Source organism: Petaurus breviceps, unplaced genomic scaffold (assembly GCF_028583685.1).
Source record: "Petaurus breviceps papuanus isolate PSGF00001 unplaced genomic scaffold, PetGlider_PUasm1.0 37, whole genome shotgun sequence".
Taxonomy (NCBI): domain Eukaryota; kingdom Metazoa; phylum Chordata; class Mammalia; order Diprotodontia; family Petauridae; genus Petaurus; species Petaurus breviceps.
In genome coordinates, this window is record NW_027186296.1 from 47,950,989 (window position 1) to 47,965,912 (window position 14,924).

At 34.5% G+C, this 14,924-nt stretch overlaps 1 protein-coding gene and 1 pseudogene across 2 annotated transcripts in view; one reads left to right on the forward strand and one right to left on the reverse strand.

The window, feature by feature from the left end:
• ENTREP2 (endosomal transmembrane epsin interactor 2) overlaps positions 1-14,924 on the reverse strand; it is a 587,469-nt gene that overhangs the window by 275,679 nt on the left and 296,866 nt on the right. The window lies entirely within an intron of this gene.
• LOC138168550 (triosephosphate isomerase pseudogene) lies at positions 2,815-3,828 on the forward strand (annotated as a pseudogene).

Here is a 14,924-nt window from a genome sequence, read left to right on the forward strand (position 1 = left end):
GTAAAGATGTTTTTATCTTGATGATGCAGGTATTTCCCAAATTATGAGGATTACAACCCATCTATGCCCTCTTATTCTATCAGAAGAGAGAAATAGTCAATGCCATATAAATTGTGGGAAGACCAGCACATTGCTATATTGTTGGTGGGACTGTGGACTGATCTGTTATTTAAAATTATTTGGATTTATGTGAGAAAAGTTACTAATCTGCTCAAACCTTTTAATTCAGGAATACCAAGAACAGATTATCTTCAAAAGGTCATTGACTGAATCCCTTCTTATTACAGAACTATGATAATATTTTCTCATTCTCCCTAAGATTTAGGCTTGTTTCACATTAGAAGTTACCAATTTGGATCAAGGGACCTCTAAAATTTTCACAATCACTCATGATGTAAGGCAGTGATACTAGGTGCACAAACTATCCAACACAGAGTTACATAGTTACACTACCAATGATATACTCTACACATTTGCTGAGTAGGAGAAGATGTGGTAGATTCTCTCTTTTTTCTGTCTAATCTCCATGCAAGTATTACAGTAGTTTGTTTTCTAATCATGGGCCAAATAAGGAGGCTAAATGTAGAACAATATCATAGTTATCATCTAGTACAGAGATTTCAGTATTTAGAGAGATTTTGAAATACATTATATATTAATCTTTTAAACACTATTTTAAAACATTTTATAGAAATATTGCTAAAATGTATTATCCTTTTGTTTCATTAATAAAATAATATGTGGAATATAATTTAATCTTGATTCGAGATTGCCATTAGCAAGTCCTTAGAGCTACAAATCCCTCCAGTGGCTGCCAAAATGCTGTTCTGTTTAATGTGTGTTTAATGTGGCACTGTGATTACTTTCAGGTGTTACTGAGAATCCCCTAGGTTATTCCTCCTTAAACTAAATGTTTCCAAGATTGGATGGTAATCTAACTAGTGTCTCTTTTCTCTCCTTCCTCATGGCTTTTATAGGCATCATCACTCAAGGAAAGTACTTCTTTCTTCAGGTCAGCAAACCAATGAATCACATTGCATTTCATTGTAATAATCTTTGGGTTTGAAAGTTCTCTCAGCTATTCCTGTCACTGTTTATAATTGGAAGTTTTCCTAGGTCAATAGTTATTCGAACTAGCTTAGTGTATATGATCTTAGTACTAGGTAAATTATTTCTAGGAGAGGTTTTATAATTACCTTTCTGACCGTAGAATGCAACATCTTATTTTCTCACTCATATATAATTTTCTGATTTGATAAAAGTTTTAAAACACTTGATTTTATCTAGCTAGAAAAATGTACTTCATAATACCTCAAATTTTATTTGTATTAATTACACACCAATGAGATAACATATGTAAAGTGCTTTGAAAACCTTTAAAGTACTATATAAATTGTTGTTCTTCATTTTCAAAGAACACCAATAATATTATGATGCTTAGGTAAAATAATAGATGATGGGTGATATCTTGACTTGCATGTGAATTTTATTTAAGTAAGGCAGAGTCGTGCAAAGTTGTCAGCCTCATTCTCTCTTCACAAAAGCCAAGATGATTGGCTATAGACCAGGATGTAATGGATAGCATTGACATTTTCAATATCTGACTAAACTTTAAGCCCTCTACAGGGTCTATAACAATCACCTTCATGGCCATTGGAATCAATTTTTTCAACTGTTCATTCTGCCAAGGGAAGTCTTCACATGCTTGAGGTAGATATTCCCTTAACTCACCAATGGGTTTGAGTTCTATTGGTTACCCTCAGCCCAGTTTAGCCTGTCTGCCAAGATTGTTTTACCTAAGTATGGTTGCTATGCATGCTACACCTTCTTGGAACCAAAGGTGAGAGGTGGGTGACAGGTAGACACCAAAGGTGGATGAATAGCCCTGGAAAGGGCTTAACAAGACCTCACAGCATAGGTGTTAGTCTTCTCTGAATGCCCCATACACCACCCTATATAAGTACTAGCTACTATTCAACACCAAAGGAAAGAAATTTTTTTTATGTTGTAAAAATTTAGCAATTATTTATTAAAGACCCTAGAATTTCAAAGTTAAAAGTGATAGTACATAGTATTAAGATTTCATTACTGTACTTTGAACTTACCTTGAATATGATTTTTGTCTACTTTGTAGAACCACATTTTCTGTTTTATTCAGTCCTGTAGTAACATAGTTTGCCATTAGTATTAAAAATCTTATATTTTGATGGAAGTATAATACAAAACAGTGTTTTCTGTGCAGTAGACTCACAATAAATTTGAATAATATACTTAGTCAATAAATTCCTTGGTCTGAAAGAAGAGAAGTTCCTAAACAACAACAGAAACTAAATATTTCTGTTATAGTACCAAAAGGCATGTGAAAGGAAAATAGATAAACTTGGTAGCACAAAAATATTATGTCTTATAAACATTTTTATATTTATTTATTGTGGCATATATTATATAATATAAATAAATATATAAATAAAATACTATAATAAATATAAAATAAATATATTTTATATAAATATAAAAATATATTTATTGTGGCATCAATGAGTATATGAAAGGAGAATAGATAGATTCAGAAGATGACAGTGAAGTCAAAACAGCTACAAGCAAAGCCTCAGAGGAAAAAAAATGTGAAGTGAACACAAGCACAACAAGAATTCATGGAAGAGCTAAAAAATTTTTTTCAATATCAAAAAAGTGTTGTAAAGGAAAATTAGGTAAAGAAACGAGAATTAAATAAGAAAATTATGAAAAGACAATTAGCAGCTTGGTAAAAGATGCACAAAATGGTGTGCTCTACTGCTGACCTTCAATCTCCTCCAGAGTCACTGCCCATTACTGACGAGTCATGGCATCGTGAAATTTCTTTGTCAGAAGCAATAGGAAGATGAATGCAGACAAGAAGTGTCTGGGGGAGTGCATCACTATGACCAATGGGGCCAAGATGCCTGCCAACACTTAAGTTGTATGTGGAGCCCCTGCTATCTACCTTGACTTTGTTCATCAGAAATTGGATGCAAAAATTGGTGTAGCTGGTCAGAACTGCTACAAAGTGGCCAAGGGTGCATTTACTGGGGAGATCAGCCATACCATGATTAAGGACTGTGGGGCCAACTAGGTGATCCTAGGGCATTCTGAAAGGAGACATATCTTTGGGGAGTCAGACGAGCTCATTGGGCAGAAGTTAGCCCATGTTTTGTCAGAAGGCCTAGGAGTGATTGCCTGTATTGGTGAGAAGTTGGATGAAAGGAAAGCCTGAATCACTGAGAAGGGTGTTTTTGACCAGACCAAGGCCATTGCAGATAAGATGAAGGACTGGTGCAAAGTCGTCCTAGCCTATGAACTAGTCTGGGCTATTGATCCTGGTAAGACAGCTACACCCAAGTACACCCAGGAGGTACATGAGAAGCTTCAATGCTGGCTTAAGACACACGTCTCAGAACCTGTATCACAATCTACCAGAATCATTTATGGAGACTCTGTGACTGGGGCCAACTGTAAAGATCTGGCCTGCCAGCCTGATGTGGATAGCTTCCTGGTGGGTAGAACTTAAGCCTGAATTCCTAGACATCATCCAAGCCAAAAACTGAGCCCTTCATGTGGCCCTCTGACTCCCTTACATGCTGAGCTGGGACAAGGCTACACAAGTCTGATTTACTCCTCCCCCTCCCATGTGACTGTGATGCTGATTCCCCTTCTCTCATGGTTCAATTCAAGCTACACCTTCCTCCATCATGTAGGTTGTATGCCTCAGTTCTTAGCTTTTTAGCCCTTCCTCCAATGGACCAGGCCTTTCTCCATTTATTGTAAATTTGAAGCAAAGAAAAAAAAAAAGGATGCACAAAATTACTGAACAGCACCTTAAAAAAACCGAATTGGCTCAATTTTTACAAAGTGGTCCAAAAATTCACTTATGAAAATAACTCCTCAAAAGGCAGATTGTCAAATGGAAAAAAAGGAACAAAAGCTCTTTGTGACATCTTTTGATGTTTTCTTGTCAAAGATACTGTATATTTGCCATTTTCTTCTCTCACTTGTTTTACAGATGAGAAAATTTAGGCCAAAAGAGTTAAGTGACCTGGATTTGATCGAGGTCTTCCTAACTTCAGGTGGAGCACTCTAACCATGGCATTACCTAGCTATCTTCACTGGCCATGGTTCTCTTTGAAAATGAAGGACAAACACAAGCTGAACTAGTAATCTAATGTTTGATAAACCCAAAGATCCAAGTTTTTGGATCTCACCATTTGATAAAAATTGTTGGGAAAACTGAAAAGTCATTTGAAAGAAGCTAGGTATAGAACAACATATCACAACGTATGACAAGATAAAGTTAAAATGGACAAATGACTTAGACATAAAAGATGCTATCACTAGTAAATTAGGGAAGCACAGAAAAGTGTGCCTGTCAAATATACAGATAAGGGAAAAGTTTATGACCAAACAAAAGACAGAAAGGATTAGAAGAAGGTAAATGGAAAATTTGATTACACTAAATTTTAAAAGTTTTGCATAAATAAACATAATGCCACCAAAATTAAAAAGAAAGCAGGAAACTGGAGAAAATTTTTGCAGCAAATTTCCCTGATAATGATCTCATTTCTCAAATATACAGGGAACTGAGTCAAATTAATAAAAAAAAATACAAGCCATTCTCCAATTGATAAGTGGTCAAAGGATATAAACAGTTTTCAGAAGAAGAAATCAAAGCTATCAAGTCACATTTAAATATGTTCTAAATCACTAGTGATTAGAGAAATGTAAATTAAAATAACTCTGAAATACCACTTCATTCCTCTCATATTGGCTAATGTGACAAGAAAAAGGAAAATGAGAAATGCAAGAGGGTATGTAGAAAAGTAGGCACATTAATGCACTGCTGGTAGAATTGTAAACTGATCTAACCATTCTGGAGAACAAATACTTCAAGGACTATCAAATGGGGTATTCTCTTTGACCCAGCAATATTAGTCTTAAGTCTATATCCCAACGATATCAAAGAAGAGGGAAAAGGACATATATGTACAAAAAATATTTATAGCACCTCTTTTTGCAGTGGCAAAGAATTGGAAAATAAGGGAATACCCATCAACTGGGAAATGGCTGAACAAATTGTGGTATTATGATTATGATGGAATACTATTGTACAATAAGAAATTACAAGCAGGATGGTTTGAAAGGAATCTGGAAAAACTTATATAAACTGATGCAAGGAGAACACTGTAAACACTAACTATGATATTGTAAAGATCATGATATGAAAGACTTAACTATTTGGATCCAAACAATGATCCAAGACAATTCCAAAGGACCCATGATGAAAAATGCTATCCACCTACAGAGAGAGACCTGAGGAACTTTGAGTACAGATTGAAGAATACTTTTCTTACTTGCTTTATTTTTCTTGGTGTGTGTGTGTGTGTTTGTGTTTTCTTTTGCAACATGGCCAATATGGAAGTATGTTATACATGACTTGACATATATAATCAATATCATATTACTTGCCCTCTCAAGTGGTTGGGGGAGGGGTGAGAGGAATGGAAAGATTTTAAATTCAAATTAAAAAAATTAAAGTTAAAAAGGTTTACATGCAATTGAGATAAATTTAACAAAACAAATAAAAAATACAGTAGGATGCTTTACAAATCTTGAAGTACTACATAAATGTAAAATATTATCATTTTTTATTTTGTTGTTTACATTCAAAATTGGAGAAAATACTAAACTGAAGTTCAAAGTTAGTGAAAATAAAGATATAATTTTCCCATTTAAGTTCTTAGACTCCCTGGAATTTTTCCATAGAATTCTTAGGATTAAGAATCCATGTATTAGTCACTTAACGCTGATTGCCTCACCTCCCCCCTCCAAAAAACAAAAAGAATCCATGTATTAAGTACTAATGTGCTAGGTGCTAGAGAAGATATAAAAATCAGATTAGATATGGAGTTTTCCTCTTGATGTTTTCATTGCAGTAGGGGGAAAAGACAAATTCATGACATCACGTGATAAATACACCAAAAAGTAGAAAAACAAAGCTATATGAAATCCAAGGACAGTCTTCACCAATATGCTTGTCATTTTCAACCCCATTATTGCATTTTATATTAATTTAAAGTCAAATAATATATCACAAACAAAAGTGAGAAGGGATGCTTTTGTAAAACAAAAGCCACTTACTGGTCAATTACAACTGAAAAAGATTTCCTTTTTTTATTTTTTGCTAAACCAATATTGATTCTGAATTGTTATTTTTTACTATTTCATCAGTACTAAAGTGGTATAAAATAGTTCAACCTACTCTTAGTATGCTACTCAAGGCAAAATAATACAATACCCAATCCTTTAAATCTTATTGAAATAGGATTACCATCTCCTCCTTCCTGCTAAAAAAAAAATAGAGTAGCAGATACAAAGTATGTTCATATTTTTTAAAGGAATTAAAACAAATCTTAAAGAAAATCACCAAAGTTTTGTGGAATAAGCATGAGATTGAAAATTAGAATATTCACTGTCTTGTTCTGGTTCTCACAAAAACTAACACTAAAAGGAAAAAAAAAACTGCAGCATGACTATGAATGAATAATGTCACCTCTGTGCACATTTTACCATATATAAAAAAGGAATTCGACAATATCATCTCTAAAGTCTCTTAAAAATCTAAAATGTTATGCTTCTTTGCAATATTTCTTAATACAATTATGTGAAAAGTGAAAAGAAGTCTGTGTTTACCGACTCTAAATTATCAAGTTAAAGAAATATCTGGTTTAATATTTTTTAAAGATTTATTAGTGGTATAACATCCTGAGACTTCCAGAGCATCTAGTGAATTTGTTTAAACTTGGCTATATATTTCTTTGAATACCACAATGTTGGGATGACTTTCCTCTGGAATCAATGGAAGTCTTGAGGCAAGGCTGAACTGTGTAAATAAAACTTCAACAACTCTGTAGGGATATTCTGAGGTTATAAGAACTCATGCTGTTCACACTGTCTTAGTTTTCCTCTAATGTAGCATTTGACAAGTATAGGTTTCGAAGACCATATAAGAATCTAGTCTCATTATATTCTCATGGGAATAACATAATCAAAGACAGGTTAGAAAGGTCAAGTGAAAGGGCATTTTATACCCAATGCACTCCAAAAAAGTGATTTTCTATTAATAAACAATTACTGGATTTCTTAGAAGACCACTCTGTCAAAATTCCGTAAACTTTATTGTAAGAAATAATGCTTCTGAATTAATCAAAGTGAAGCACTTATAAATAAGTCAGATATATTCATAAAAAGTATAATACATAATTATATCAGAAAAAATAAAAAATATGAACACTTGTGATGATGTGTGCTTTAAAACTAAATTTCTTTGTTTCACTGGAAATTTTTACATTCTACAGAACACAAGAAATGAGCAGGAAGAGAAACATTAAATGAAAAATTTTCAGATAGATATGGTGTTTTATTAAACAAACTAAACACAAATTTTATGCAACTTTCACCATCTAGGATGGCTCTATAAAAATATTCTCAATGGTCTCAAATCTCATAATGCCCTTTATTTACTGAACACTACTCAGATAATTCAATAAAATTTGCTTCCCAGTTTTCCTAAAACCATAACTAATAAAAATGGATTTAGGTAGACAAAAGAATTTAGGAATAGTTAAGCTTACTAAAATTTATTTTGCATGTACTGAAAACTAATGAGAACTTTGCTCAAATGAAGACTTGTTGATTTCTTAGTCTTGGGGGGAGATGATTCAGTACTGCAATTTTCTTTGGGGTTTCTAAATATTTTTTTGAGAGTAGGTCTCCCTGTAACATAAAATCTAGAAGCACAGCAGAAATTCAAGGGCCTAAACAAAAAAACATGCAGCTTTAACTTGTGCCATTTTCTATTTCTAAGTCAATTTTCCCCTTCTTTGGCAGCCTGTTTACCCTCCAGCGGGAGTGTGGTCACCATACTAGTGCAAAACTTAGTACAAATACCTAATTGGCTTCAGTCCTACACCAACTAAGAATTCCCTAATCAAGTGATCCACTTCAGTCTTCCATCAAATTTCTAAAAATGTCATGTGAGCTTCCCCCTCTTTTATCTACAATTCCTTTTTTTAATGAATGATAATGATTAAGCTAATAACTTGCCAACTAGTTAAAACCTCATGATATTTCTAACTTAACCAAATAACAGAAATGTTGCTATCTAGAAAGTCTCCAGAACTTTCAGTCCAATCTAGATAGATAAAAATTGAAAAGAAAATTATTTAATTCACTTTCAAGGAATCATAAAGGCATATGGAAGTATACAAATAGTTAATATTTAATCCTTTCATAGTATTCATAGCATTATTATGAAATCATATTATGTAGTTTTATATATTTAAAGTTGCTTAAAAGACCATTTATTTGAAAAATTATAAATTTGACTACTGTACTACAACTAAAGCTTTATTTTAAAATATCTACATTTTTAAAGACTCCACTCTTAAATTATGGTCCCTGTAGCTATGAAGGAATAATTTCTTATGATGGTTAAGAACTGCACTGTCTGTTTACTAAATATATTGCTAAATTTTTACTATGAAAATTTCATGAACCAACAGTGTAATATGGGCAACTTTATAACATAAATCAATGAGTTTTTATTAAGTACTTACTATAAACCAGGCCCTGTGCTAGTTATTGAAGATACGAGTACAAAAAAAAATGAAATAAATTTCATTCAGATGGTGCTTACATTCTAATGGAGGAGACAAATTCATATAAAATATAAACAGCATATATATAAAGTGAATAAATACTAATATATAATAAATCAATTAAATACAAGAAATTATTTGAGGAAGGGCATTAGGAATTAGGGGTACCAGGAAGGGTTTCGTGAAGAAAATGGTGCTTCATTTGTTCTTTAAAGTAAAAGAGGAAGTCTGCAATGTAACGGTAAGAAGGAAGTGCATCCCAGGCATATGAAAAGGTATGGGGATGGAGTGTCATGTGTGAAAAAAAAAGAGGGAAGGCTGGTTTGGCTGGATCATAGAGGATGGGAAGGGGAATAATGTCCTTTGAGGCTGGAAAGATAAGTTGAGGCCAGATGGTGAAAAATATTGAAAGCTAAAAATAGGAGTTTATATTTTATTCTATGTGTAATAGAAATCCACTGGAGGTGACAGAATAAGAAAATCACATGGTCAGACCTATATTTAAAGAAAATTATTCTTGAATGTATAATGAACTATAATAGAGAGAGGCTTGAGATACATATATAAATTAGGAGACTCTTACAATAACCTAGGCTAGAGGTAATTAGGAAGAGAAATAAGTTGAGAGCTATGTGAATGGAGAAAAGGTGTTAAATGGGAAAGGCTAAAATATTGAAATAGGAAAATATGGCAACTGATTAGATAGTAGAAGTGAGAGAGAATAAAGAAATAAGAATACCATATGTACTAATGAGGTTACCAAGAAGGGGATAAGCTACAGAGGGAGAAGAAAAGAGGGTCTTAGGAATATCGTATAAATGATAAGCCAACAAAGGACACTAAGGAAGAGACATCAGACAGGCAGGAGAACCAAGGGAGAGTCATATCAGAAAGGAGAGAGTATCAGGAGGACAATGTATTTGACAGTGTCAAATACAGTAGAGAGGTCAAAAAGAATGAAAAGACCATCATATGTGACAATTAAAAGAAATCATTCTTAACTTTGGAGGGAGTAGTTTCCATTGAATGATGAGCTTGGAAGATAGGTTGCAAAGGATTGAGGAAAAGAAGTAGAGACAGTGAGTGTAACTAGCTTCTTCTAGGAGGTGTAGAAAAGGAGATGTAGAATGATTACAGGAGATGGTGGGTCTAATGAAGATTTTTTTTAAAGTATGGGGATATCTGGCAAAGTTCAGAGGTGTGTCAAATTTGGATACAATGATTCAAGAGTATCTGTAGGCGAGGCTCCTACTTCCCTATTCAGTCTAATATTAAGTACCTTTTCTTGGTACATCTTATGTAGCTCTTCAGTCGGAATACCATATATTCTTCTAAAATCTACCCCTGCTCTCAATAGAACAGTAAAAAATTCTCTTCTTGTCGATCTATTCTGGGTTTGAATCCACTGGATATTTACTCTTCTTTCTCCAGGAAATTTATCTTTTCTGCATTCCCCTAAATCACTTAACTGTGAAATCTTATCCAGCACCTCTGAAAGAGGGTGCCCTATTTCTCCAATTAGTAGAATCAGAATCAGGTGCTTATAAGCAGGAGGAGCCATCTTCACTATGATATTTCTATGAGGAATTGCTAAGGGTATATTGTGATATGCATTTGCATCTCCAATCATGATAGCAGTTTTCATTACCTCCTCCTTTAGCTTTTTCATACAGTCTCTAAGTGAGTACCAGGGTCTATCTACACCAGGCCACACAGTCAGTAGGATATTGCTTATTGCATCCCTCTGCAGCTAAAGCTAACAGATTAGTTGTGTTGTTACCTCCTTGCACATGGTAATCCCTAAAGGGTTGGAGTACAAAAGGATTCTGACTAATGCCTATGATTTTTTTTTTTTAAGCAATCGGGGTTAAGTAACTTGCTCAAGGTTACACGACCAGTTATTTCTGGGTGTGGTGCTGAGTGTCTGAGCCCGGGATTCGATCTCCAGGTCGTCCCAACACTGGAGCCGGTGCTCTTACTCGCTGAGCCACCTGGCCGCCCCAATGCCTATGATTTTTAAGCAATCCGCACTATCTATTGATACTCCTCTGGCTTCTTCATCACTGATTCTCACCATCCAAGACATAAAGACTCTCACATTCTTTGGGTGAATAGACTTAATATATCAGTAACCTCTTGTTTAGTAAAATCCTCAATTATCTCCCTGAACTCCATTTGGTGCTGGTGGTTCTCCTGCTTTCTTCTTAGTATGGGGCAAACTTCTGCATTAGAAGACTCCTCATTTAACTTTGTTCCATTCTTCTTTCACACATTCTCCTGAAAGTTGTCAGGGCAACTATGTCCAGCCTGTACAAAAGCTGTATGCACATTCCTTCTGTTAGTTTTTTGTTTCTTTTTAGCTAAATGAACAGTAGCTTGTTCTTCTACCACCTGAGACCTTCCAGCTTGCTCTTCTAAAGGAGAGTGTGAATGCCATCGTACATAAAAATTCTCATGCGAATCAGCCAACTCCCTTGCCATTTGAGTTTTCTCCTTCAGCAGCATATCTCTACTTTTACACATAAGATGATAACTTGTTAGCAAGGCCCAGCCTCTCCTGCATACCCCTGCCAGTTCTTTCCCTGGTTCTCTTGGTATTTCTTGCAAATATCTTTCCAAATCTCTGGATTGTCCCTTCTGTAGCCTCGGTTCCCAGTTTTCACAGAGCCCTGTGCGTTTAGCCTATTCTCTTGCTAGGGAGGAATAAGGGAAACCTTCCATCCTTGGATAGCCATTTCTCACTCTAAAGACCTCCTGCCTCCAAATAGAGGTCTGATATTTTGTGATCCCACCCTCATTGCCAAATATAAGATCAATGTTATATTCACAGTACCCATAGCAGCTATGAATATGCTAGTGTAGTTGTGAACCACAAAATGTAATAGACTCTCCACAAGGAGAACAGAATCAAAGCATTTATTCAAATACCAGAAAGCTGAATCCCAAAACCAGAAAGCCAAATTCATCATAGAAACCATGAAGTAGGTATACATAACCAGTTCAGTGAATATCAATATTCCCAAGCCTTCCCTCCATCAGGCTTTCAAAACAAAATGGACTCCCTTAAGCAAGAATGCCCCTCTCTAACTCACGCTAGCTGCTCAGCCTCTGTGCTGCTTGCTCCCAGCAGTTTTGGCTCTCTCTCAGGCTCCTTCCTGTTCCACCCTTCCTGTTCTACCCTTTCAGCAAGCTCCTCCCCTCATGGGATCCATGTGTTTACATATGGCCTATTAAGGGGCAGGGAAGATTTTCAAATCTCCATTACCATTACAGTTTTGGAGTCAGAAAGTCCTGAGTTCAAATCCAGCCTCAGACACTTCTTAGCTGTGTGACTGTAGGCAAGTCACATAACCTCTATTTACCTCCATTTCCTCATGTATAAAATGGGAAAGATAACAGCATTTACCCCTCAGGGTTGTTGTGAGAATCAAATGAGATAATAAGTGTAAAGTACTTAACACATATTAAGAACTATTTAAATGTTATTAAGTACACATGCAGAAAAGTTGACTTTATTAAAATAAGTACCTAACCTTATATACTTACTTAAAAATTAAAAAAGAATTAAAGAAATAGATAATTTTTAGTATGATAAAGATGATCTTCAGACATGTAAATGTAGTTCATTAGTTTATCTGGTGGTTAATCAACCAGAATTTTCTATTACTAGGCACTACTATGATTCTATAGTATATATTTGTTACTTTTAGGCATGGCAAGATGCTGAATTACCTTAGGAATCAATGAAATATTAATTTATGTTCCATACATCTATGGCATTAAGTTTACAGAATTCTAATTATCAGAAAACTAGTAATCCATGTATAGTACACATAATAACCAAAGTATTTGATCAAGACATTTCCTGATCCTAATAAATAGAAGAAAATTTACTTCCGTTCTTTTTTTTTGAGTAGGAAGATGATAAAATCATTACAATTATTTTCATTTAAGGTTTTGAGGAAGATGGCATGTGAAAAGTAAATGTTGTTTTATTAGCTGCTTCCTAGGCCCTAATCACATATTAAAAATGTGCTTCTCAAACTTCAATGGTCTGTTCAATTCAACTGTGTGTAATTATCTAAGTCCTTTATAGCTCTCCCAGTTTTTCTTTCCCTTTTACATTTGCCTAAAAGCAAATTACCCAAATCAATAAGGTAATTATTCTGAAAATTCCATATAGACATATTAGGAATTTCTACACAAGCTAAAATAGTTACTTCTTTATTTTCCTTAATGTTCTTTGCCTGCTTATTAGTTAAAACTTATAGAAATTTTTCAGCATTTTAACCTTTCACTGTCAAAAATCCAATAATATTTTTATTATTATAGGAACAACCCCATAAATTTTCCTTGACTTAGCTTACTCAAAATAATAACCTGTTACTTTTGTTAAGCATATTTTTTCATTTGCAAAAAGAAATGATATATCACTTTAGTGTTTTTTCTAAATGGGGAAAAAACTTGCAACTGGTAACATTACCCTGAATTCCGTCAATTTCCAACAGGATAATAATGATTCCTGTTAATTATGCAAATTGGCAAACAGTAAGTTGGACTACATTGGGAGTCAGAGTATTTTGGTAAACATGATGTCTTCTAGCAAGTAAGCATTTAATAATTATTTATTGAATTGAATTAAATCCTGCCAAATGAGGAAATGGCATTGAGTGTAAGCAAGTATTGCTATAAAACATAATTGTTTTATTATAGAATTTGTAAAAATAAGTGAGTAAAGAATAGAGCAACTTCAATGCTACTTTATATTTATGATAATTAATGTTAATAATGAAAAACAACTTTCCATTTTTATAGCTCCTTCTTGCGGTGAACTCAAAACACTCGACATAGATGGGAACAGAGAAATGAAAAGTATTACCATCCCTATTTTTCATCTGGGAAAACTAGGAAGCTATGCAAATTGCCATCCACCTAAAACTAACTTTGTTACAGAAACCTGAATTCAGGCATATTGCCTCACATTCATCTATTTTTCCATCTCTTCAATAGTGATTTATTTGCATGGCTCATTTTTTTCCCCTCACAAAACTCCTTTTGTTAGAGGCAGAGAATACCATGATGATTCAAACAAGGGAAACTGTAAATAAATCAATCCTTATTACATTGAATTTATATGCTTTTATTCATAATTAAAAACATGAATATTAGGTTCAATCATTTTCAAAGAGTGATCTTTATCCTGTATTACAAACAAAAGTAAGGCTTGGAAAATATATCATTCAAGTAACTGTTGGTACTGATGTTTTGTACTGGTCTAGTAACTAGAGGAGTTTGGAAGGTAAGCATAAATTATCATATTTATTTCTATTTCATGTGCTGTTCAATAGAATTATTTGAGGCAAGGAAATTTTCATCTTCTCCCATCGTACTTTCAGAATGCTTGGAGGGGAGGGGCAAGAAGGGAAGGAAGAACAGAGAAGTAGGGTCTTTGAAGGAACTTGGCATGAGGGCATGATTTTGAAGTCCAGAGAATGTTATGAATAAGGCCAGAAGGGTAAGGAAAGATAGTAGCCTGAACCTCTGCACAAAATGGAGTCTTCAGGAGGAACTCACCAATGAGAAAAGGGAAGGCCTTGGAGAGAAATATTCTAAGATAAATTGGCTTCAGGAATGGTAGGATATTCCAGGACAAGGAGCCACCAGGCACTCAGGGAAGTTTAAGGTTGAGAAAGGAAGAGAGGCATGATTTTGAACTCTGCAGAAAGTCAGGAAGAAGCCTGTATCTGAAGATTCTACTGGGCCAATGAACTTGCTTTTAAGTTACAAACAGTATTTATACCTTTATCACTAGCCAGCTCATCTGCATATAAAAACAAAAGGAGTCCAGAAAGTATAACACATTGAATTTGGGGTGATTGCCATGGACGAAGTATAGTACTTTATTGAGGAAACTAGTTTTGAACCTGAAAGGATGGTTAAACAGGAAAGGCCAGACATCTGATACCTCTGCTTGGAGAGGATCTGAATCAATCAGCCAATAAATATGTTTTAAGCACTTACTATGTGCCAGACATTGTCCTATGAGCTGGGGATACAAAAAGAGGCAGATAGGCCCTGTCCCCAGCAAGAAGAAATTTCTGCTAATCCTAAAGTTTTTTTGCTTTCTCTGACAGAGTAGAGCAGCACTCCAGCTGAAAAGATCATTGTGTTCCTCAACCCTGAAGAGAAAGTAGTGCCACCTTGCTGAGCCAGTGATGGAAGGTGGTAAAAGAC